We start from the raw sequence: 23,132 nt of genomic DNA, 5'->3' as shown, positions 1-23,132 counted from the left end.
TTACACCATGGGCCCCTTGCTGGTGCAACCTGACAGAGTTGTAACAGAAATGAGAATCGAGATCTCATGCATCATTTTAACAAACTCATATTCCTAGCCCACGGATATTATGCAAATGTGGAACTGTTTAGTTGGTTGTTGCGCAATAGCAAACTCTTTGCTTTACAGCTCATTTGGATAGGATTCTTCCTCTGGAGGCATAAGATAAAAGAATATTGCATACATTCTCTAAAAGGCGCTTTTTTTGCTGCAATGACGTTCATCATGTCACTAAGTATGTAGGTTCCATGGTGTAATGGTTAGCACTCTGGACTCTGAATCCAGCGATCCGAGTTCAAATCTCGGTGGGACCTTGGGAATTACTGTGTTTGTTTTCCTCTCAGTGTCTTGTTTTAATAGCAATGACGCTGCTGTGTCGCCCACTTTCATAGCATTATTCCCTGGGTGCATTTGAAAAAAGAAAGATTTTCCATGGATGACGCTCTTTAGCCACAATGAAACCCACCACTTTCTGTGGTGTGAAAGACCCATGGTGTAATGGTAGCACCCTGGAGGTTGAATCCAATAATTTGCATTCAAATCTCTGTAAGAGTTTACCATCAGTCGAACCTTTCCCTTATCGTTTATTGTGGATGTCTTCTTTGAAGAAAGGTATGATCCAACTAAAGTAAGTACATTCACGAATGGGCCCTTGGTCGGTACAAACAGTATTTATACACCTCAGGCCTTTTGTGAATTAAGAAAAGTGTGTTCTTCGTTCTATTTTTCATCTCAAACTGATACCTTCATTTTACAAACATGTAAAGACTGTTAAGACGCTTGATTAATATCATTGATTCTGAATGTGGTCGCTTTTCATAGGATTAACCCTTTAACAATTTTGAAAGAGAATGGCGATACAATAGAGCTGCTTTTCCCAAAATGGTATTATTAATGTTGTTGCTGCATCTTCAAGTAAAAAGAGAATCCATTGGGTCACAGATTGAGCATGTTTCTTAACATTGAGTTAAGTTTGAAAATTTCAAATCTTTTATGTATGTTTCCGATGCAGATCTGCCCATCGACTCAGAATGACCTCACTGTTCATACATTTAAAGAAAATGCATAAAGGTTAAGGTGCTAGGCACAAAAGTGGATTTTTATGAAAAGTTATGCCAGAGAGTGAGAGCGAAAATGAATACCCTACACCACTAACCTTATGAATATTACTATCTTTGGCCTATAATTTAAGACAACAAGGAGACAAAGTGTGTTAGAGCAAGAGAGAGGTTCCACCGAGACTTGAACTCGGATCGCTGGATTCAAAGTCCAAAGTGCTAACCATTACACCATGGAACCCTTGTTGAGCAGAGCTTCATAAGGGCAATGAGAATATAGGGCACAGTCAAGATTTTTACTGACCTATAGTAACCGTTTACTGATATTATATCGAAGCAGCACTGTTGCTGTTGGATGCTGTGCAATCGCAAAGTATTGGCTTCATGTCTCATTTGGATTAAATTCTTCCTCTGGAGTCTAATGATATAGGAATATTACATATTTTCTCTGATGTGCTCTGTTTTTCCAGAATGAAGTGCATCATGCTACTGAATATGTGGGTTCCATGGAGTAATGGTTAGCACTCTGGACTCTGAATCCAGCGATCCGAGTTCAAGTCTCGGTGGGACCTTGGGGCTGCTTCTCTTTTAGAGTTGCCTTTCATTTGCAGATAGATATAACAGCAATAGCTTTGCTTTACAGCCCACTTTGATGGCAGTCTTCTTTGACCAAAGAATATTAATAGTTTCTGGGTCTGGGGATGACTCTCTTTTGCCACAAAGAAACTGCCCACTCTCATATCTCCAAAGCTCCAAGGTATAATGGCTATTAAACTGGCTTTTGATCTCAGCGATTTGCATTGAAAGCCCAGGAGGCCTCTAAAATCAGTTGAATTGTTTCCTGATAATTTAGAGTTTATTTCTTCTTTCGAGAAAGGTGTGATCCAAATAAAGTAAGTACATTTAAACAAGGGCACTTGATCAGTAAATGCACTACTTTCTAGAACTCATAACTCTTGTAAATTATAAAAAGTTTGCTCTCCATACAGTTTGTCAACTCAAAGAATTACATTTTTTACACATTTAATAAGACCATCAAATTGCTTGAAACATAGGAATGATTGTGAAAGTGAATATGATTCACCAAAATAATTGTATAACATTTTTTAATGTTAATAAAATAGGGCTTTTTCCAATCTTTTCACATCAATGTTGTTTCTGCATGTTCCAGTGAGCAGAGAATCTACTGCACATAGTGTGTACATTTTTCTTTTCATAGAGTTAAGGTTGGACATTATTCATCTGTGGAAAATGTTTCTGAGAGATATCTGGGTGCCCACTCTGATTGACCTTAGGGATTGTACATTAACGATATGTAGTTGCATCACTGTATTGGTATCAGGCACCAAAGTGCATTTAAATGTAATATCGTGCAGAGAGAGAGAGAGTGTGAAAACGGCTACCTGAGTCGACTGAACTTCTGAATATTAACTCTGTTGAATTGTAATTTGAGAAATTAGAAAATGGAGTGTAAGAGCAAGATAACGGTTCCACCGAGACTTGAACTCGGATCGTTGGATTCAAAGTCCAAAGTGCTAACCATTACACCATGGAACCCCTGCAAGATGCACCTGAGAGCGTTGAATCAGAAATGGCAATATAGAGCACATTTACAATTTGTACAGATTCATAGTCCCAATTGACTGATATCATACAAACACAGCGATGTTGTCGATTGACGTTGTGCTATAGCAATCTCTGTGCTTTATAGAGCATGTAGATCAAATTCTTCCTCTTGAGGCATATGATTAAGCAATATTAAATATTGTTTCTGACTGCCTCTGTTTTGGCATAATGAAGTTCAGCATTTGCGGAAGTATTTAGGTTCCATGGTCTAATGGTTAGTAGGCTGGACTCTGAATTTAGTAATCTGACATGTTATAGCTATATTTTGTTTTCCTTTGGGTGTATTGTCATTTTATGCACATAGATTTCCTAGCAGTGGCTGTGATGAATAGTTCAATTTGATAGCAGCTTCCTTTTGAGAATTTGAAAAAAAAAGAATTAAATAGTCTCTCTGGATGACTCTGCTTTGATTTCTATGTGCACATCCCTTTTGCGTTTCAGAGGGATTGACCAACATACACAACAGTGCTTGGAAGACCTCTTCCTCCCTCATGGCATGTAAAGCTAACCTCTCTCCTACCTTGTGTTTTTTTACTTTTTAACTTCCCCTTCCGAGTCATGATCATGTAACTGAATTTACATTTTTAGATTTTAACTGCAGTAGTTGCTTGTTTTTCATTTTTATTTTTTGTGTACGCATACATCCCTTTTTGTGGGGAGGGGGGAGTGATGTCTGTTTACTTATATTAGCTAATATAGGTCATTTTATGTCCGCTTACAATATGTGTCAGGATTTTTTATGTCGTTTCCAATCAATGTCTAATATCAAGTGGTTTGCAGCAGTCATACAAAGGCACGTAACACCCCCAAAACACCTACATAAGTTAGAAATACTCCGGAAGAGTACTCAGTTTATGAAAAGGCGGTGAATCCCAAATAGAACTGTAAATGTAAGCTAGCAAGCAGACCGTGCACCCCTGTTTGGAACTATGACCTGTGTGTTGCCCTCTATTAACAGAACAATGTAACTGCAGCCCATGTCACATAAAATAGAAAGTAGAGATTATGCAAATTAACTCCCAGAAGAGCCTGGTGTCACCCCAAAAGGTGTCATGCTTTTCACACCAAGAAACATCCACACATAGATCCCTGCGAACCTCAAAAACGTACAGGAAACCCTGTCCAGCGCTTTGCTCCCAGAGGAGATAAGGTTGAAAAACCACCCTATGTTAAAAGTGTCCATAATCCATGCCAGCTGCCCTGTCTATAGAACCTGGCAGTTCGTGGCCGTCGGGGCCTAGGGGCATGAGTGGAAGGGTTTAACCTGCCTGGGTTCTTGGGCATGGTTTCATCATGCCTCAGTTTACAATGGCACTCTGCCACTTTGTCAGGCTTTAAAGAAGCCTGACTCCTGCAGAGCAAAAGATCTGATTATTTCCTTACATGTTTTGTACGTAAGAATGCGGATGGTGCTCTGAGCCTCCTATGGTGGTTATTAAGCATGGTATACATACCATAGCATGTAACTGTGCCTACAAATGGAACATTTTGTTCATTTATTAGAGAGTTGTGAAAATGGCAAAATCAAATTGCCATTATTGACACAGACCAGCTGCCGCTGTCCGGACATTTCGTCGAAAGACATTTCGTCGAAAGACATTTGGTCGACGTAATTTGATCGAAAGCCAAATGGTCGATTTTTTAATTTATATATATATATATTTTTTAGGTTGTAGTTTAGGGAAAAAAAGGGTTTTTTTTAGAAAAAAAGGGGGTTGGCGGGGACCCCCCCAACCCCCAACCCCCAAAAAAAAAATGTGAAAATAAAAAACAAAAGCAATTCGACCATTTGGTTTTCGACCAAATGGTTTCGACCATTTGTCCTGTCGACAAATTTTTTTCGACGAAATGTCTTGCAACCCAGCTGCCGACTGTTGCTATTGACAGGAGTTCCAGGTGTATAAACTGAGGAGATCACCAGTTCAATTACCTGTGAACGCATTTTGAAGCTCATTCACAACCAGTTCATGCCCGTTCTCTCCATTTTGGCTTTCTGGCTGGCCGAGGGGCCCTTCAGTAATGTTCTTTGCTAACCATTACACCATGGGCCCCTTGCTGGTGCAACCTGACAGAGTTGTAACAGAAATGAGAATCGAGATCTCATGCATCATTTTAACAAACTCATATTCCTAGCCCACGGATATTATGCAAATGTGGAACTGTTTAGTTGGTTGTTGCGCAATAGCAAACTCTTTGCTTTACAGCTCATTTGGATAGGATTCTTCCTCTGGAGGCATAAGATAAAAGAATATTGCATACATTCTCTAAAAGGCGCTTTTTTTGCTGCAATGACGTTCATCATGTCACTAAGTATGTAGGTTCCATGGTGTAATGGTTAGCACTCTGGACTCTGAATCCAGCGATCCGAGTTCAAATCTCGGTGGGACCTTGGGAATTACTGTGTTTGTTTTCCTCTCAGTGTCTTGTTTTAATAGCAATGACGCTGCTGTGTCGCCCACTTTCATAGCATTATTCCCTGGGTGCATTTGAAAAAAGAAAGATTTTCCATGGATGACGCTCTTTAGCCACAATGAAACCCACCACTTTCTGTGGTGTGAAAGACCCATGGTGTAATGGTAGCACCCTGGAGGTTGAATCCAATAATTTGCATTCAAATCTCTGTAAGAGTTTACCATCAGTCGAACCTTTCCCTTATCGTTTATTGTGGATGTCTTCTTTGAAGAAAGGTATGATCCAACTAAAGTAAGTACATTCACGAATGGGCCCTTGGTCGGTACAAACAGTATTTATACACCTCAGGCCTTTTGTGAATTAAGAAAAGTGTGTTCTTCGTTCTATTTTTCATCTCAAACTGATACCTTCATTTTACAAACATGTAAAGACTGTTAAGACGCTTGATTAATATCATTGATTCTGAATGTGGTCGCTTTTCATAGGATTAACCCTTTAACAATTTTGAAAGAGAATGGCGATACAATAGAGCTGCTTTTCCCAAAATGGTATTATTAATGTTGTTGCTGCATCTTCAAGTAAAAAGAGAATCCATTGGGTCACAGATTGAGCATGTTTCTTAACATTGAGTTAAGTTTGAAAATTTCAAATCTTTTATGTATGTTTCCGATGCAGATCTGCCCATCGACTCAGAATGACCTCACTGTTCATACATTTAAAAAAAATGCATAAAGGTTAAGGTGCTAGGCACAAAAGTGGATTTTTATGAAAAGTTATGCCATAGAGTGAGAGCGAAAATGAATACCCTACACCACTAACCTTATGAATATTACTATCTTTGGCCTATAATTTAAGACAACAAGGAGACAAAGTGTGTTAGAGCAAGAGAGAGGTTCCACCGAGACTTGAACTCGGATCGCTGGATTCCAAGTCCAAAGTGCTAACCATTACACCATGGAACCCTTGTTGAGCAGAGCTTCATAAGGGCAATGAGAATATAGGGCACAGTCAAGATTTTTACTGACCTATAGTAACCGTTTACTGATATTATATCGAAGCAGCACTGTTGCTGTTGGATGCTGTGCAATCGCAAAGTATTGGCTTCATGTCTCATTTGGATTAAATTCTTCCTCTGGAGTCTAATGATATAGGAATATTACATATTTTCTCTGATGTGCTCTGTTTTTCCAGAATGAAGTGCATCATGCTACTGAATATGTGGGTTCCATGGAGTAATGGTTAGCACTCTGGACTCTGAATCCAGCGATCCGAGTTCAAGTCTCGGTGGGACCTTGGGGCTGCTTCTCTTTTAGAGTTGCCTTTCATTTGCAGATAGATATAACAGCAATAGCTTTGCTTTACAGCCCACTTTGATGGCAGTCTTCTTTGACCAAAGAATATTAATAGTTTCTGGGTCTGGGGATGACTCTCTTTTGCCACAAAGAAACTGCCCACTCTCATATCTCCAAAGCTCCAAGGTATAATGGCTATTAAACTGGCTTTTGATCTCAGCGATTTGCATTGAAAGCCCAGGAGGCCTCTAAAATCAGTTGAATTGTTTCCTGATAATTTAGAGTTTATTTCTTCTTTCGAGAAAGGTGTGATCCAAATAAAGTAAGTACATTTAAACAAGGGCACTTGATCAGTAAATGCACTACTTTCTAGAACTCATAACTCTTGTAAATTATAAAAAGTTTGCTCTCCATACAGTTTGTCAACTCAAAGAATTACATTTTTTACACATTTAATAAGACCATCAAATTGCTTGAAACATAGGAATGATTGTGAAAGTGAATATGATTCACCAAAATAATTGTATAACATTTTTTAATGTTAATAAAATAGGGCTTTTTCCAATCTTTTCACATCAATGTTGTTTCTGCATGTTCCAGTGAGCAGAGAATCTACTGCACATAGTGTGTACATTTTTCTTTTCATAGAGTTAAGGTTGGACATTATTCATCTGTGGAAAATGTTTCTGAGAGATATCTGGGTGCCCACTCTGATTGACCTTAGGGATTGTACATTAACGATATGTAGTTGCATCACTGTATTGGTATCAGGCACCAAAGTGCATTTAAATGTAATGTCGTGCAGAGAGAGAGAGAGTGTGAAAACGGCTACCTGAGTCGACTGAACTTCTGAATATTAACTCTGTTGAATTGTAATTTGAGAAATTAGAAAATGGAGTGTAAGAGCAAGATAACGGTTCCACCGAGACTTGAACTCGGATCATTGGATTCAAAGTCCAAAGTGCTAACCATTACACCATGGAATCCTTGCAAGATGCACCTGAGAGCGTTGAATCAGAAATGGCAATATAGAGCACATTTACAATTTTTACAGATTCATAGTCCCAATTGACTGATATCATACAAACACAGCGATGTTGTCGATTGACGTTGTGCTATAGCAATCTCTGTGCTTTATAGAGCATGTAGATCAAATTCTTCCTCTTGAGGCATATGATTAAGCAATATTAAATATTGTTTCTGACTGCCTCTGTTTTGGCATAATGAAGTTCAGCATTTGCGGAAGTATTTAGGTTCCATGGTCTAATGGTTAGTAGGCTGGACTCTGAATTTAGTAATCTGACATGTTATAGCTATATTTTGTTTTCCTTTGGGTGTATTGTCATTTTATGCACATAGATTTCCTAGCAGTGGCTGTGATGAATAGTTCAATTTGATAGCAGCTTCCTTTTGAGAATTTGAAAAAAAAAGAATTAAATAGTCTCTCTGGATGACTCTGCTTTGATTTCTATGTGCACATCCCTTTTGCGTTTCAGAGGTTTTGACCAACATACACAACAGTGCTTGGAAGACCTCTTCCTCCCTCATGGCATGTAAAGCTAACCTCTCTCCTACCTTGTGTTTTTTTACTTTTTAACTTCCCCTTCCGAGTCATGATCATGTAACTGAATTTACATTTTTAGATTTTAACTGCAGTAGTTGCTTGTTTTTCATTTTTATTTTTTGTGTACGCATACATCCCTTTTTGTGGGGAGGGGGGAGTGATGTCTGTTTACTTATATTAGCTAATATAGGTCATTTTATGTCCGCTTACAATATGTGTCAGGATTTTTTATGTCGTTTCCAATCAATGTCTAATATCAAGTGGTTTGCAGCAGTCATACAAAGGCACGTAACACCCCCAAAACACCTACATAAGTTAGAAATACTCCGGAAGAGTACTCAGTTTATGAAAAGGCGGTGAATCCCAAATAGAACTGTAAATGTAAGCTAGCAAGCAGACCGTGCACCCCTGTTTGGAACTATGACCTGTGTGTTGCCCTCTATTAACAGAACAATGTAACTGCAGCCCATGTCACATAAAATAGAAAGTAGAGATTATGCAAATTAACTCCCAGAAGAGCCTGGTGTCACCCCAAAAGGTGTCATGCTTTTCACACCAAGAAACATCCACACATAGATCCCTGCGAACCTCAAAAACGTACAGGAAACTCTGTCCAGCGCTTTGCTCCCAGAGGAGATAAGGTTGAAAAACCACCCTATGTTAAAAGTGTCCATAATCCATGCCAGCTGCCCTGTCTATAGAACCTGGCCGTTCGTGGACGTTCGGGGCCTAGGGGCATGAGTGGAAGGGTTTAACCTGCCTGGGTTCTTGGGCATGGTTTCATCATGCCTCAGTTTACAATGGCACTCTGCCACTTTGTCAGGCTTTAAAGAAGCCTGACTCCTGCAGAGCAAAAGATCTGATTATTTCCTTACATGTTTTGTACGTAAGAATGCGGATGGTGCTCTGAGCCTCCTATGGTGGTTATTAAGCATGGTATACATACCATAGCATGTAACTGTGCCTACAAATGGAACATTTTGTTCATTTATTAGGGAGTTGTGAAAATGGCAAAATCAAATTGCCATTATTGACACAGACCAGCTGCCGCTGTCCGGACATTTCGTCGAAAGACATTTCGTCGAAAGACATTTGGTCGACGTAATTTGGTCGAAAGCCAAATGGTCGATTTTTTAATTTATATATATATATATTTTTTAGGTTGTAGTTTAGGGAAAAAAAGGGTTTTTTTTAGAAAAAAAGGGGGTTGGCGGGGACCCCCCCAACCCCCACCCCCCCAAAAAAAAATGTGAAAATAAAAAACAAAAGCAATTCGACCATTTGGTTTTCGACCAAATGGTTTCGACCATTTGTCCTGTCGACAAATTTTTTTCGACGAAATGTCTTGCAACCCAGCTGCCGACTGTTGCTATTGACAGGAGTTCCAGGTGTATAAACTGAGGAGATCACCAGTTCAATTACCTGTGAACGCATTTTGAAGCTCATTCACAACCAGTTCATGCCCGTTCTCTCCATTTTGGCTTTCTGGCTGGCCGAGGGGCCCTTCAGTAATGTTCTTTGCTAACCATTACACCATGGGCCCCTTGCTGGTGCAACCTGACAGAGTTGTAACAGAAATGAGAATCGAGATCTCATGCATCATTTTAACAAACTCATATTCCTAGCCCACGGATATTTTGCAAATGTGGAACTGTTTAGTTGGTTGTTGCGCAATAGCAAACTCTTTGCTTTACAGCTCATTTGGATAGGATTCTTCCTCTGGAGGCATAAGATAAAAGAATATTGCATACATTCTCTAAAAGGCGCTTTTTTTGCTGCAATGACGTTCATCATGTCACTAAGTATGTAGGTTCCATGGTGTAATGGTTAGCACTCTGGACTCTGAATCCAGCGATCCGAGTTCAAATCTCGGTGGGACCTTGGGAATTACTGTGTTTGTTTTCCTCTCAGTGTTTTGTTTTAATAGCAATGACGCTGCTGTGTCGCCCACTTTCATAGCATTATTCCCTGGGTGCATTTGAAAAAAGAAAGATTTTCCATGGATGACGCTCTTTAGCCACAATGAAACCCACCACTTTCTGTGGTGTGAAAGACCCATGGTGTAATGGTAGCACCCTGGAGGTTGAATCCAATAATTTGCATTCAAATCTCTGTAAGAGTTTACCATCAGTCGAACCTTTCCCTTATCGTTTATTGTGGATGTCTTCTTTGAAGAAAGGTATGATCCAACTAAAGTAAGTACATTCACGAATGGGCCCTTGGTCGGTACAAACAGTATTTATACACCTCAGGCCTTTTGTGAATTAAGAAAAGTGTGTTCTTCGTTCTATTTTTCATCTCAAACTGATACCTTCATTTTACAAACATGTAAAGACTGTTAAGACGCTTGATTAATATCATTGATTCTGAATGTGGTCGCTTTTCATAGGATTAACCCTTTAACAATTTTGAAAGAGAATGGCGATACAATAGAGCTGCTTTTCCCAAAATGGTATTATTAATGTTGTTGCTGCATCTTCAAGTAAAAAGAGAATCCATTGGGTCACAGATTGAGCATGTTTCTTAACATTGAGTTAAGTTTGAAAATTTCAAATCTTTTATGTATGTTTCCGATGCAGATCTGCCCATCGACTCAGAATGACCTCACTGTTCATACATTTAAAAAAAATGCATAAAGGTTAAGGTGCTAGGCACAAAAGTGGATTTTTATGAAAAGTTATGCCAGAGAGTGAGAGCGAAAATGAATACCCTACACCACTAACCTTATGAATATTACTATCTTTGGCCTATAATTTAAGACAACAAGGAGACAAAGTGTGTTAGAGCAAGAGAGAGGTTCCACCGAGACTTGAACTCGGATCGCTGGATTCAAAGTCCAAAGTGCTAACCATTACACCATGGAACCCTTGTTGAGCAGAGCTTCATAAGGGCAATGAGAATATAGGGCACAGTCAAGATTTTTACTGACCTATAGTAACCGTTTACTGATATTATATCGAAGCAGCACTGTTGCTGTTGGATGCTGTGCAATCGCAAAGTATTGGCTTCATGTCTCATTTGGATTAAATTCTTCCTCTGGAGTCTAATGATATAGGAATATTACATATTTTCTCTGATGTGCTCTGTTTTTCCAGAATGAAGTGCATCATGCTACTGAATATGTGGGTTCCATGGAGTAATGGTTAGCACTCTGGACTCTGAATCCAGCGATCCGAGTTCAAGTCTCGGTGGGACCTTGGGGCTGCTTCTCTTTTAGAGTTGCCTTTCATTTGCAGATAGATATAACAGCAATAGCTTTGCTTTACAGCCCACTTTGATGGCAGTCTTCTTTGACCAAAGAATATTAATAGTTTCTGGGTCTGGGGATGACTCTCTTTTGCCACAAAGAAACTGCCCACTCTCATATCTCCAAAGCTCCAAGGTATAATGGCTATTAAACTGGCTTTTGATCTCAGCGATTTGCATTGAAAGCCCAGGAGGCCTCTAAAATCAGTTGAATTGTTTCCTGATAATTTAGAGTTTATTTCTTCTTTCGAGAAAGGTGTGATCCAAATAAAGTAAGTACATTTAAACAAGGGTACTTCATCAGTAAATGCACTACTTTCTAGAACTCATAACTCTTGTAAGTTATAAAAAGTTTGCTCTCCATACAGTTTGTCAACTCAAAGAATTACATTTTTTACACATTTAATAAGACCATCAAATTGCTTGAAACATAGGAATGATTGTGAAAGTGAATATGATTCACCAAAATAATTGTATAACATTTTTTAATGTTAATAAAATAGGGCTTTTTCCAATCTTTTCACATCAATGTTGTTTCTGCATGTTCCAGTGAGCAGAGAATCTACTGCACATAGTGTGTACATTTTTCTTTTCATAGAGTTAAGGTTGGACATTATTCATCTGTGGAAAATGTTTCTGAGAGATATCTGGGTGCCCACTCTGATTGACCTTAGGGATTGTACATTAACGATATGTAGTTGCATCACTGTATTGGTATCAGGCACCAAAGTGCATTTAAATGTAATGTCGTGCAGAGAGAGAGAGAGTGTGAAAACGGCTACCTGAGTTGACTGAACTTCTGAATATTAACTCTGTTGAATTGTAATTTGAGAAATTAGAAAATGGAGTGTAAGAGCAAGATAACGGTTCCACCGAGACTTGAACTCGGATCGTTGGATTCAAAGTCCAAAGTGCTAACCATTACACCATGGAACCCCTGCAAGATGCACCTGAGAGCGTTGAATCAGAAATGGCAATATAGAGCACATTTACAATTTGTACAGATTCATAGTCCCAATTGACTGATATCATACAAACACAGCGATGTTGTCGATTGACGTTGTGCTATAGCAATCTCTGTGCTTTATAGAGCATGTAGATCAAATTCTTCCTCTTGAGGCATATGATTAAGCAATATTAAATATTGTTTCTGACTGCCTCTGTTTTGGCATAATGAAGTTCAGCATTTGCGGAAGTATTTAGGTTCCATGGTCTAATGGTTAGTAGGCTGGACTCTGAATTTAGTAATCTGACATGTTATAGCTATATTTTGTTTTCCTTTGGGTGTATTGTCATTTTATGCACATAGATTTCCTAGCAGTGGCTGTGATGAATAGTTCAATTTGATAGCAGCTTCCTTTTGAGAATTTGAAAAAAAAAGAATTAAATAGTCTCTCTGGATGACTCTGCTTTGATTTCTATGTGCACATCCCTTTTGCGTTTCAGAGGGATTGACCTACATACACAACAGTGCTTGGAAGACCTCTTCCTCCCTCATGGCATGTAAAGCTAACCTCTCTCCTACCTTGTGTTTTTTTACTTTTTAACTTCCCCTTCCGAGTCATGATCATGTAACTGAATTTACATTTTTAGATTTTAACTGCAGTAGTTGCTTGTTTTTCATTTTTATTTTTTGTGTACGCATACATCCCTTTTTGTGGGGAGGGGGGAGTGATGTCTGTTTACTTATATTAGCTAATATAGGTCATTTTATGTCCGCTTACAATATGTGTCAGGATTTTTTATGTCGTTTCCAATCAATGTCTAATATCAAGTGGTTTGCAGCAGTCATACAAAGGCACGTAACACCCCCAAAACACCTACATAAGTTAGAAATACTCCGGAAGAGTACTCAGTTTATGAAAAGGCGGTGAATCCCAAATAGAACTGTAAATGTAAGCTAGCAAGCAGACCGTGCACCCCTGTTTGGAACTATGACCTGTGTGTTGCCCTCTATTAACAGAACAATGTAACTGCAGCCCATGTCACATAAAATAGAAAGTAGAGATTATGCAAATTAACTCCCAGAAGAGCCTGGTGTCACCCCAAAAGGTGTCATGCTTTTCACACCAAGAAACATCCACACATAGATCCCTGCGAACCTCAAAAACGTACAGGAAACCCTGTCCAGCGCTTTGCTCCCAGAGGAGATAAGGTTGAAAAACCACCCTATGTTAAAAGTGTCCATAATCCATGCCAGCTGCCCTGTCTATAGAACCTGGCCGTTCGGGGCCTAGGGGCATGAGTGGAAGGGTTTAACCTGCCTGGGTTCTTGGGCATGGTTTCATCATGCCTCAGTTTACAATGGCACTCTGCCACTTTGTCAGGCTTTAAAGAAGCCTGACTCCTGCAGAGCAAAAGATCTGATTATTTCCTTACATGTTTTGTACGTAAGAATGCGGATGGTGCTCTGAACCTCCTATGGTGGTTATTAAGCATGGTATACATACCATAGCATGTAACTGTGCCTACAAATGGAACATTTTGTTCATTTATTAGGGAGTTGTGAAAATGGCAAAATCAAATTGCCATTATTGACACAGACCAGCTGCCGCTGTCCGGACATTTCGTCGAAAGACATTTGGTCGACGTAATTTGGTCGAATGCCAAATGGTCGATTTTTTAATTTATATATATATATATTTTTTAGGTTGTAGTTTAGGGAAAAAAAGGGGTTTTTTTAGAAAAAAAGGGGGTTGGCGGGGACCCCCCCAACCCCCACCCCCCAAAAAAAAAATGTGAAAATAAAAAACAAAAGCAATTCGACCATTTGGTTTTCGACCAAATGGTTTCGACCATTTGTCCTGTCGACAAATTTTTTTCGACGAAATGTCTTGCAACCCAGCTGCCGACTGTTGCTATTGACAGGAGTTCCAGGTGTATAAACTGAGGAGATCACCAGTTCAATTACCTGTGAACGCATTTTGAAGCTCATTCACAACCAGTTCATGCCCGTTCTCTCCATTTTGGCTTTCTGGCTGGCCGAGGGGCCCTTCAGTAATGTTCTTTGCTAACCATTACACCATGGGCCCCTTGCTGGTGCAACCTGACAGAGTTGTAACAGAAATGAGAATCGAGATCTCATGCATCATTTTAACAAACTCATATTCCTAGCCCACGGATATTATGCAAATGTGGAACTGTTTAGTTGGTTGTTGCGCAATAGCAAACTCTTTGCTTTACAGCTCATTTGGATAGGATTCTTCCTCTGGAGGCATAAGATAAAAGAATATTGCATACATTCTCTAAAAGGCGCTTTTTTTGCTGCAATGACGTTCATCATGTCACTAAGTATGTAGGTTCCATGGTGTAATGGTTAGCACTCTGGACTCTGAATCCAGCGATCCGAGTTCAAATCTCGGTGGGACCTTGGGAATTACTGTGTTTGTTTTCCTCTCAGTGTCTTGTTTTAATAGCAATGACGCTGCTGTGTCGCCCACTTTCATAGCATTATTCCCTGGGTGCATTTGAAAAAAGAAAGATTTTCCATGGATGACGCTCTTTAGCCACAATGAAACCCACCACTTTCTGTGGTGTGAAAGACCCATGGTGTAATGGTAGCACTCTGGAGGTTGAATCCAATAATTTGCATTCAAATCTCTGTAAGAGTTTACCATCAGTCGAACCTTTCCCTTATCGTTTATTGTGGATGTCTTCTTTGAAGAAAGGTATGATCCAACTAAAGTAAGTACATTCACGAATGGGCCCTTGGTCGGTACAAACAGTATTTATACACCTCAGGCCTTTTGTGAATTAAGAAAAGTGTGTTCTTCGTTCTATTTTTCATCTCAAACTGATACCTTCATTTTACAAACATGTAAAGACTGTTAAGACGCTTGATTAATATCATTGATTCTGAATGTGGTCGCTTTTCATAGGATTAACCCTTTAACAATTTTGAAAGAGAATGGCGATACAATAGAGCTGCTTTTCCCAAAATGGTATTATTAATGTTGTTGCTGCATCTTCAAGTAAAAAGAGAATCCATTGGGTCACAGATTGAGCATGTTTCTTAACATTGAGTTAAGTTTGAAAATTTCAAATCTTTTATGTATGTTTCCGATGCAGATCTGCCCATCGACTCAGAATGACCTCACTGTTCATACATTTAAAAAAAATGCATAAAGGTTAAGGTGCTAGGCACAAAAGTGGATTTTTATGAAAAGTTATGCCAGAGAGTGAGAGCGAAAATGAATACCCTACACCACTAACCTTATGAATATTACTATCTTTGGCCTATAATTTAAGACAACAAGGAGACAAAGTGTGTTAGAGCAAGAGAGAGGTTCCACCGAGACTTGATCGCTGCATTCAAAGTCCAAAGTGCTAACCATTACACCATGGAACCCTTGTTGAGCAGAGCTTCATAAGGGCAATGAGAATATAGGGCACAGTCAAGATTTTTACTGACCTATAGTAACCGTTTACTGATATTATATCGAAGCAGCACTGTTGCTGTTGGATGCTGTGCAATCGCAAAGTACTGGCTTCATGTCTCATTTGGATCAAATTCTTCCTCTGGAGTCTAATGATATAGGAATATTACATATTTTCTCTGATGTGCTCTGTTTTTCCAGAATGAAGTGTATCATGCTACTGAATATGTGGGTTCCATGGTGTAATGGTTAGCACTCTGGACTCTGAATCCAGCGATCCGAGTTCAAGTCTCGGTGGGACCTTGGGGCTGCTTCTCTTTTAGAGTTGCCTTTCATTTGCAGATAGATATAACAGCAATAGCTTTGCTTTACAGCCCACTTTGATGGCAGTCTTCTTTGACCAAAGAATATTAATAGTTTCTGGGGATGACTCTCTTTTGCCACAAAGAAACTGCCCACTCTCATATCTCCAAAGCTCCAAGGTATAATGGCTATTAAACTGGCTTTTGATCTCAGCGATTTGCATTGAAAGCCCAGGAGGCCCCTAAAATCAGTTGAATTGTTTCCTGATAATTTAGAGTTTATTTCTTCTTTCGAGAAAGGTGTGATCCAAATAAAGTAAGTACATTTAAACAAGGGCACTTGATCAGTAAATGCACTACTTTCTAGAACTCATAACTCTTGTAAGTTATAAAAAGTTTGCTCTCCATACAGTTTGTCAACTCAAAGAATTACATTTTTTACACATTTAATAAGACCATCAAATTGCTTGAAACATAGGAATGATTGTGAAAGTGAATATGATTCACCAAAATAATTGTATAACATTTTTTAATGTTAATAAAATAGGGCTTTTTCCAATCTTTTCACATCAATGTTGTTTCTGCATGTTCCAGTGAGCAGAGAATCTACTGCACATAGTGTGTACATTTTTCTTTTCATAGAGTTAAGGTTGGACATTATTCATCTGTGGAAAATGTTTCTGAGAGATATCTGGGTGCCCACTCTGATTGACCTTAGGGATTGTACATTAACGATATGTAGTTGCATCACTGTATTGGTATCAGGCACCAAAGTACATTTAAATGGAATGTCGTGCAGAGAGAGTCGACTGAACTTCTGAATATTAACTCTGTTGAATTGTAATTTGAGAAATTAGAAAATGGAGTGTAAGAGCAAGATAACGGTTCCACCGAGACTTGAACTCGGATCGTTGGATTCAAAGTCCAAAGTGCTAACCATTACACCATGGAACCCCTGCAAGATGCACCTGAGAGCGTTGAATCAGAAATGGCAATATAGAGCACATTTACAATTTGTACAGATTCATAGTCCCAATTGACTGATATCATACAAACACAGCGATGTTGTCGATTGACGTTGTGCTATAGCAATCTCTGTGCTTTATAGAGCATGTAGATCAAATTCTTCCTCTTGAGGCATATGATTAAGCAATATTAAATATTGTTTCTGACTGCCTCTGTTTTGGCATAATGAAGTTCAGCATTTGCGGAAGTATTTAGGTTCCATGGTCTAATGGTTAGTAGGCTGGACTCTGAATTTAGTAATCTGACATGTTATAGCTATATTTTGTTTTCCTTTGGGTGTATTGTCATTTTATGCACATAGATTTCCTAGCAGTGGCTGTGATGAATAGTTCAATTTGATAGCAGCTTCCTTTTGAGAATTTGAAAAAAAAAGAATTAAATAGTCTCTCTGGATGACTCTGCTTTGATTTCTATGTGCACATCCCTTTTGCGTTTCAGAGGGATTGACCAACATACACAACAGTGCTTGGAAGACCTCTTCCTCCCTCATGGCATGTAAAGCTAACCTCTCTCCTACCTTGTGTTTTTTTACTTTTTAACTTCCCCTTCCGAGTCATGATCATGTAACTGAATTTACATTTTTAGATTTTAACTGCAGTAGTTGCTTGTTTTTCATTTTTATTTTTTGTGTACGCATACATCCCTTTTTGTGGGGAGGGGGGAGTGATGTCTGTTTACTTATATTAGCTAATATAGGTCATTTTATGTCCGCTTACAATATGTGTCAGGATTTTTTATGTCGTTTCCAATCAATGTCTAATATCAAGTGGTTTGCAGCAGTCATACAAAGGCACGTAACACCCCCAAAACACCTACATAAGTTAGAAATACTCCGGAAGAGTACTCAGTTTATGAAAAGGCGGTGAATCCCAAATAGAACTGTAAATGTAAGCTAGCAAGCAGACCGTGCACCCCTGTTTGGAACTATGACCTGTGTGTTGCCCTCTATTAACAGAACAATGTAACTGCAGCCCATGTCACATAAAATAGAAAGTAGAGATTATGCAAATTAACTCCCAGAAGAGCCTGGTGTCACCCCAAAAGGTGTCATGCTTTTCACACCAAGAAACATCCACACATAGATCCCTGCGAACCTCAAAAACGTACAGGAAACCCTGTCCAGCGCTTTGCTCCCAGAGGAGATAAGGTTGAAAAACCACCCTATGTTAAAAGTGTCCATAATCCATGCCAGCTGCCCTGTCTATAGAACCTGGCCGTTCGGGGCCTAGGGGCATGAGTGGAAGGGTTTAACCTGCCTGGGTTCTTGGGCATGGTTTCATCATGCCTCAGTTTACAATGGCACTCTGCCACTTTGTCAGGCTTTAAAGAAGCCTGACTCCTGCAGAGCAAAAGATCTGATTATTTCCTTACATGTTTTGTACGTAAGAATGCGGATGGTGCTCTGAGCCTCCTATGGTGGTTATTAAGCATGGTATACATACCATAGCATGTAACTGTGCCTACAAATGGAACATTTTGTTCATTTATTAGGGAGTTGTGAAAATGGCAAAATCAAATTGCCATTATTGACACAGACCAGCTGCCGCTGTCCGGACATTTCGTCGAAAGACATTTCGTCGAAAGACATTTGGTCGACGTAATTTGGTCGAAAGCCAAATGGTCGATTTTTTAATTTATATATATATATATTTTTTAGGTTGTAGTTTAGGGAAAAAAAGGGTTTTTTTTAGAAAAAAAGGGGGTTGGCGGGGACCCCCCCAACCCCCTACCCCCAAAAAAAAAATGTGAAAATAAAAAACAAAAGCAATTCGACCATTTGGTTTTCGACCAAATGGTTTCGACCATTTGTCCTGTCGACAAATTTTTTTCGACGAAATGTCTTGCAACCCAGCTGCCGACTGTTGCTATTGACAGGAGTTCCAGGTGTATAAACTGAGGAGATCACCAGTTCAATTACCTGTGAACGCATTTTGAAGCTCATTCACAACCAGTTCATGCCCGTTCTCTCCATTTTGGCTTTCTGGCTGGCCGAGGGGCCCTTCAGTAATGTTCTTTGCTAACCATTACACCATGGGCCCCTTGCTGGTGCAACCTGACAGAGTTGTAACAGAAATGAGAATCGAGATCTCATGCATCATTTTAACAAACTCATATTCCTAGCCCACGGATATTATGCAAATGTGGAACTGTTTAGTTGGTTGTTGCGCAATAGCAAACTCTTTGCTTTACAGCTCATTTGGATAGGATTCTTCCTCTGGAGGCATAAGATAAAAGAATATTGCATACATTCTCTAAAAGGCGCTTTTTTTGCTGCAATGACGTTCATCATGTCACTAAGTATGTAGGTTCCATGGTGTAATGGTTAGCACTCTGGACTCTGAATCCAGCGATCCGAGTTCAAATCTCGGTGGGACCTTGGGAATTACTGTGTTTGTTTTCCTCTCAGTGTCTTGTTTTAATAGCAATGACGCTGCTGTGTCGCCCACTTTCATAGCATTATTCCCTGGGTGCATTTGAAAAAAGAAAGATTTTCCATGGATGACGCTCTTTAGCCACAATGAAACCCACCACTTTCTGTGGTGTGAAAGACCCATGGTGTAATGGTAGCACCCTGGAGGTTGAATCCAATAATTTGCATTCAAATCTCTGTAAGAGTTTACCATCAGTCGAACCTTTCCCTTATCGTTTATTGTGGATGTCTTCTTTGAAGAAAGGTATGATCCAACTAAAGTAAGTACATTCACGAATGGGCCCTTGGTCGGTACAAACAGTATTTATACACCTCAGGCCTTTTGTGAATTAAGAAAAGTGTGTTCTTCGTTCTATTTTTCATCTCAAACTGATACCTTCATTTTACAAACATGTAAAGACTGTTAAGACGCTTGATTAATATCATTGATTCTGAATGTGGTCGCTTTTCATAGGATTAACCCTTTAACAATTTTGAAAGAGAATGGCGATACAATAGAGCTGCTTTTCCCAAAATGGTATTATTAATGTTGTTGCTGCATCTTCAAGTAAAAAGAGAATCCATTGGGTCACAGATTGAGCATGTTTCTTAACATTGAGTTAAGTTTGAAAATTTCAAATCTTTTATGTATGTTTCCGATGCAGATCTGCCCATCGACTCAGAATGACCTCACTGTTCATACATTTAAAAAAAATGCATAAAGGTTAAGGTGCTAGGCACAAAAGTGGATTTTTATGAAAAGTTATGCCAGAGAGTGAGAGCGAAAATGAATACCCTACACCACTAACCTTATGAATATTACTATCTTTGGCCTATAATTTAAGACAACAAGGAGACAAAGTGTGTTAGAGCAAGAGAGAGGTTCCACCGAGACTTGAACTCGGATCGCTGGATTCAAAGTCCAAAGTGCTAACCATTACACCATGGAACCCTTGTTGAGCAGAGCTTCATAAGGGCAATGAGAATATAGGGCACAGTCAAGATTTTTACTGACCTATAGTAACCGTTTACTGATATTATATCGAAGCAGCACTGTTGCTGTTGGATGCTGTGCAATCGCAAAGTACTGGCTTCATGTCTCATTTGGATCAAATTCTTCCTCTGGAGTCTAATGATATAGGAATATTACATATTTTCTCTGATGTGCTCTGTTTTTCCAGAATGAAGTGTATCATGCTACTGAATATGTGGGTTCCATGGTGTAATGGTTAGCACTCTGGACTCTGAATCCAGCGATCCGAGTTCAAGTCTCGGTGGGACCTTGGGGCTGCTTCTCTTTTAGAGTTGCCTTTCATTTGCAGATAGATATAACAGCAATAGCTTTGCTTTACAGCCCACTTTGATGGCAGTCTTCTTTGACCAAAGAATATTAATAGTTTCTGGGGATGACTCTCTTTTGCCACAAAGAAACTGCCCACTCTCATATCTCCAAAGCTCCAAGGTATAATGGCTATTAAACTGGCTTTTGATCTCAGTGATTTGCATTGATAGCCCAGGAGGCCCCTAAAATCAGTTGAATTGTTTCCTGATAATTTAGAGTTTATTTCTTCTTTCGAGAAAGGTGTGATCCAAATAAAGTAAGTACATTTAAACAAGGGCACTTGATCAGTAAATGCACTACTTTCTAGAACTCATAACTCTTGTAAGTTATAAAAAGTTTGCTCTCCATACAGTTTGTCAACTCAAAGAATTACATTTTTTACACATTTAATAAGACCATCAAATTGCTTGAAACATAGGAATGATTGTGAAAGTGAATATGATTCACCAAAATAATTGTATAACATTTTTTAATGTTAATAAAATAGGGCTTTTTCCAATCTTTTCACATCAATGTTGTTTCTGCATGTTCCAGTGAGCAGAGAATCTACTGCACATAGTGTGTACATTTTTCTTTTCATAGAGTTAAGGTTGGACATTATTCATCTGTGGAAAATGTTTCTGAGAGATATCTGGGTGCCCACTCTGATTGACCTTAGGGATTGTACATTAACGATATGTAGTTGCATCACTGTATTGGTATCAGGCACCAAAGTGCATTTAAATGTAATGTCGTGCAGAGAGAGAGAGAGTGTGAAAACGGCTACCTGAGTCGACTGAACTTCTGAATATTAACTCTGTTGAATTGTAATTTGAGAAATTAGAAAATGGAGTGTAAGAGCAAGATAACGGTTCCACCGAGACTTGAACTCGGATCGTTGGATTCAAAGTCCAAAGTGCTAACCATTACACCATGGAACCCCTGCAAGATGCACCTGAGAGCGTTGAATCAGAAATGGCAATATAGAGCACATTTACAATTTGTACAGATTCATAGTCCCAATTGACTGATATCATACAAACACAGCGATGTTGTCGATTGACGTTGTGCTATAGCAATCTCTGTGCTTTATAGAGCATGTAGATCAAATTCTTCCTCTTGAGGCATATGATTAAGCAATATTAAATATTGTTTCTGACTGCCTCTGTTTTGGCATAATGAAGTTCAGCATTTGCGGAAGTATTTAGGTTCCATGGTCTAATGGTTAGTAGGCTGGACTCTGAATTTAGTAATCTGACATGTTATAGCTATATTTTGTTTTCCTTTGGGTGTATTGTCATTTTATGCACATAGATTTCCTAGCAGTGGCTGTGATGAATAGTTCAATTTGATAGCAGCTTCCTTTTGAGAATTTGAAAAAAAAAGAATTAAATAGTCTCTCTGGATGACTCTGCTTTGATTTCTATGTGCACATCCCTTTTGCGTTTCAGAGGGATTGACCTACATACACAACAGTGCTTGGAAGACCTCTTCCTCCCTCATGGCATGTAAAGCTAACCTCTCTCCTACCTTGTGTTTTTTTACTTTTTAACTTCCCCTTCCGAGTCATGATCATGTAACTGAATTTACATTTTTAGATTTTAACTGCAGTAGTTGCTTGTTTTTCATTTTTATTTTTTGTGTACGCATACATCCCTTTTTGTGGGGAGGGGGGAGTGATGTCTGTTTACTTATATTAGCTAATATAGGTCATTTTATGTCCGCTTACAATATGTGTCAGGATTTTTTATGTCGTTTCCAATCAATGTCTAATATCAAGTGGTTTGCAGCAGTCATACAAAGGCACGTAACACCCCCAAAACACCTACATAAGTTAGAAATACTCCGGAAGAGTACTCAGTTTATGAAAAGGCGGTGAATCCCAAATAGAACTGTAAATGTAAGCTAGCAAGCAGACCGTGCACCCCTGTTTGGAACTATGACCTGTGTGTTGCCCTCTATTAACAGAACAATGTAACTGCAGCCCATGTCACATAAAATAGAAAGTAGAGATTATGCAAATTAACTCCCAGAAGAGCCTGGTGTCACCCCAAAAGGTGTCATGCTTTTCACACCAAGAAACATCCACACATAGATCCCTGCGAACCTCAAAAACGTACAGGAAACCCTGTCCAGCGCTTTGCTCCCAGAGGAGATAAGGTTGAAAAACCACCCTATGTTAAAAGTGTCCATAATCCATGCCAGCTGCCCTGTCTATAGAACCTGCCCGTTCGGGGCCTAGGGGCATGAGTGGAAGGGTTTAACCTGCCTGGGTTCTTGGGCATGGTTTCATCATGCCTCAGTTTACAATGGCACTCTGCCACTTTGTCAGGCTTTAAAGAAGCCTGACTCCTGCAGAGCAAAAGATCTGATTATTTCCTTACATGTTTTGTACGTAAGAATGCGGATGGTGCTCTGAGCCTCCTATGGTGGTTATTAAGCATGGTATACATACCATAG

At 39.2% G+C, this 23,132-nt stretch overlaps 19 non-coding genes across 19 annotated transcripts; 10 read left to right on the top strand and 9 right to left on the bottom strand.

Moving 5' to 3' along the window:
• The first annotated feature begins 281 nt into the window (after window positions 1–281).
• Window positions 282–353, top strand: TRNAQ-CUG (transfer RNA glutamine (anticodon CUG)). The gene has a single exon. It is a non-coding gene; the product is annotated as a tRNA-Gln (tRNA).
• A 913-nt stretch (window positions 354–1,266) lies between these two features.
• TRNAQ-UUG (transfer RNA glutamine (anticodon UUG)) lies at window positions 1,267–1,338 on the bottom strand. Its single transcript has one exon. It is a non-coding gene; the product is annotated as a tRNA-Gln (tRNA).
• Window positions 1,339–1,597: 259 nt separating this feature from the next.
• On the top strand, window positions 1,598–1,669 carry TRNAQ-CUG (transfer RNA glutamine (anticodon CUG)). The gene has a single exon. It is a non-coding gene; the product is annotated as a tRNA-Gln (tRNA).
• A 913-nt stretch (window positions 1,670–2,582) lies between these two features.
• Window positions 2,583–2,654, bottom strand: TRNAQ-UUG (transfer RNA glutamine (anticodon UUG)). Its single transcript has one exon. It is a non-coding gene; the product is annotated as a tRNA-Gln (tRNA).
• A 2,386-nt stretch (window positions 2,655–5,040) lies between these two features.
• On the top strand, window positions 5,041–5,112 carry TRNAQ-CUG (transfer RNA glutamine (anticodon CUG)). Its single transcript has one exon. It is a non-coding gene; the product is annotated as a tRNA-Gln (tRNA).
• A 913-nt stretch (window positions 5,113–6,025) lies between these two features.
• TRNAP-UGG (transfer RNA proline (anticodon UGG)) lies at window positions 6,026–6,097 on the bottom strand. Its single transcript has one exon. It is a non-coding gene; the product is annotated as a tRNA-Pro (tRNA).
• Window positions 6,098–6,356: 259 nt separating this feature from the next.
• Window positions 6,357–6,428, top strand: TRNAQ-CUG (transfer RNA glutamine (anticodon CUG)). Its single transcript has one exon. It is a non-coding gene; the product is annotated as a tRNA-Gln (tRNA).
• Window positions 6,429–7,341: 913 nt separating this feature from the next.
• TRNAQ-UUG (transfer RNA glutamine (anticodon UUG)) lies at window positions 7,342–7,414 on the bottom strand. Its single transcript has one exon. It is a non-coding gene; the product is annotated as a tRNA-Gln (tRNA).
• Window positions 7,415–9,800: 2,386 nt separating this feature from the next.
• Window positions 9,801–9,872, top strand: TRNAQ-CUG (transfer RNA glutamine (anticodon CUG)). Its single transcript has one exon. It is a non-coding gene; the product is annotated as a tRNA-Gln (tRNA).
• A 913-nt stretch (window positions 9,873–10,785) lies between these two features.
• TRNAQ-UUG (transfer RNA glutamine (anticodon UUG)) lies at window positions 10,786–10,857 on the bottom strand. Its single transcript has one exon. It is a non-coding gene; the product is annotated as a tRNA-Gln (tRNA).
• A 259-nt stretch (window positions 10,858–11,116) lies between these two features.
• Window positions 11,117–11,188, top strand: TRNAQ-CUG (transfer RNA glutamine (anticodon CUG)). Its single transcript has one exon. It is a non-coding gene; the product is annotated as a tRNA-Gln (tRNA).
• Window positions 11,189–12,101: 913 nt separating this feature from the next.
• On the bottom strand, window positions 12,102–12,173 carry TRNAQ-UUG (transfer RNA glutamine (anticodon UUG)). Its single transcript has one exon. It is a non-coding gene; the product is annotated as a tRNA-Gln (tRNA).
• A 2,362-nt stretch (window positions 12,174–14,535) lies between these two features.
• On the top strand, window positions 14,536–14,607 carry TRNAQ-CUG (transfer RNA glutamine (anticodon CUG)). Its single transcript has one exon. It is a non-coding gene; the product is annotated as a tRNA-Gln (tRNA).
• Window positions 14,608–15,844: 1,237 nt separating this feature from the next.
• Window positions 15,845–15,916, top strand: TRNAQ-CUG (transfer RNA glutamine (anticodon CUG)). The gene has a single exon. It is a non-coding gene; the product is annotated as a tRNA-Gln (tRNA).
• Window positions 15,917–16,797: 881 nt separating this feature from the next.
• TRNAQ-UUG (transfer RNA glutamine (anticodon UUG)) lies at window positions 16,798–16,869 on the bottom strand. Its single transcript has one exon. It is a non-coding gene; the product is annotated as a tRNA-Gln (tRNA).
• Window positions 16,870–19,246: 2,377 nt separating this feature from the next.
• TRNAQ-CUG (transfer RNA glutamine (anticodon CUG)) lies at window positions 19,247–19,318 on the top strand. Its single transcript has one exon. It is a non-coding gene; the product is annotated as a tRNA-Gln (tRNA).
• A 913-nt stretch (window positions 19,319–20,231) lies between these two features.
• TRNAQ-UUG (transfer RNA glutamine (anticodon UUG)) lies at window positions 20,232–20,303 on the bottom strand. The gene has a single exon. It is a non-coding gene; the product is annotated as a tRNA-Gln (tRNA).
• A 259-nt stretch (window positions 20,304–20,562) lies between these two features.
• TRNAQ-CUG (transfer RNA glutamine (anticodon CUG)) lies at window positions 20,563–20,634 on the top strand. Its single transcript has one exon. It is a non-coding gene; the product is annotated as a tRNA-Gln (tRNA).
• Window positions 20,635–21,541: 907 nt separating this feature from the next.
• Window positions 21,542–21,613, bottom strand: TRNAQ-UUG (transfer RNA glutamine (anticodon UUG)). Its single transcript has one exon. It is a non-coding gene; the product is annotated as a tRNA-Gln (tRNA).
• Between the last annotated feature and the right edge of the window lie 1,519 nt (window positions 21,614–23,132).

Source organism: Ambystoma mexicanum, chromosome 5p (genome assembly GCF_040938575.1).
Source record: "Ambystoma mexicanum isolate Mex_15411 chromosome 5p, UKY_AmexF1_1, whole genome shotgun sequence".
NCBI lineage: Eukaryota > Metazoa > Chordata > Amphibia > Caudata > Ambystomatidae > Ambystoma > Ambystoma mexicanum.
This window is presented reverse-complemented; position numbering and strand designations above follow the sequence as displayed.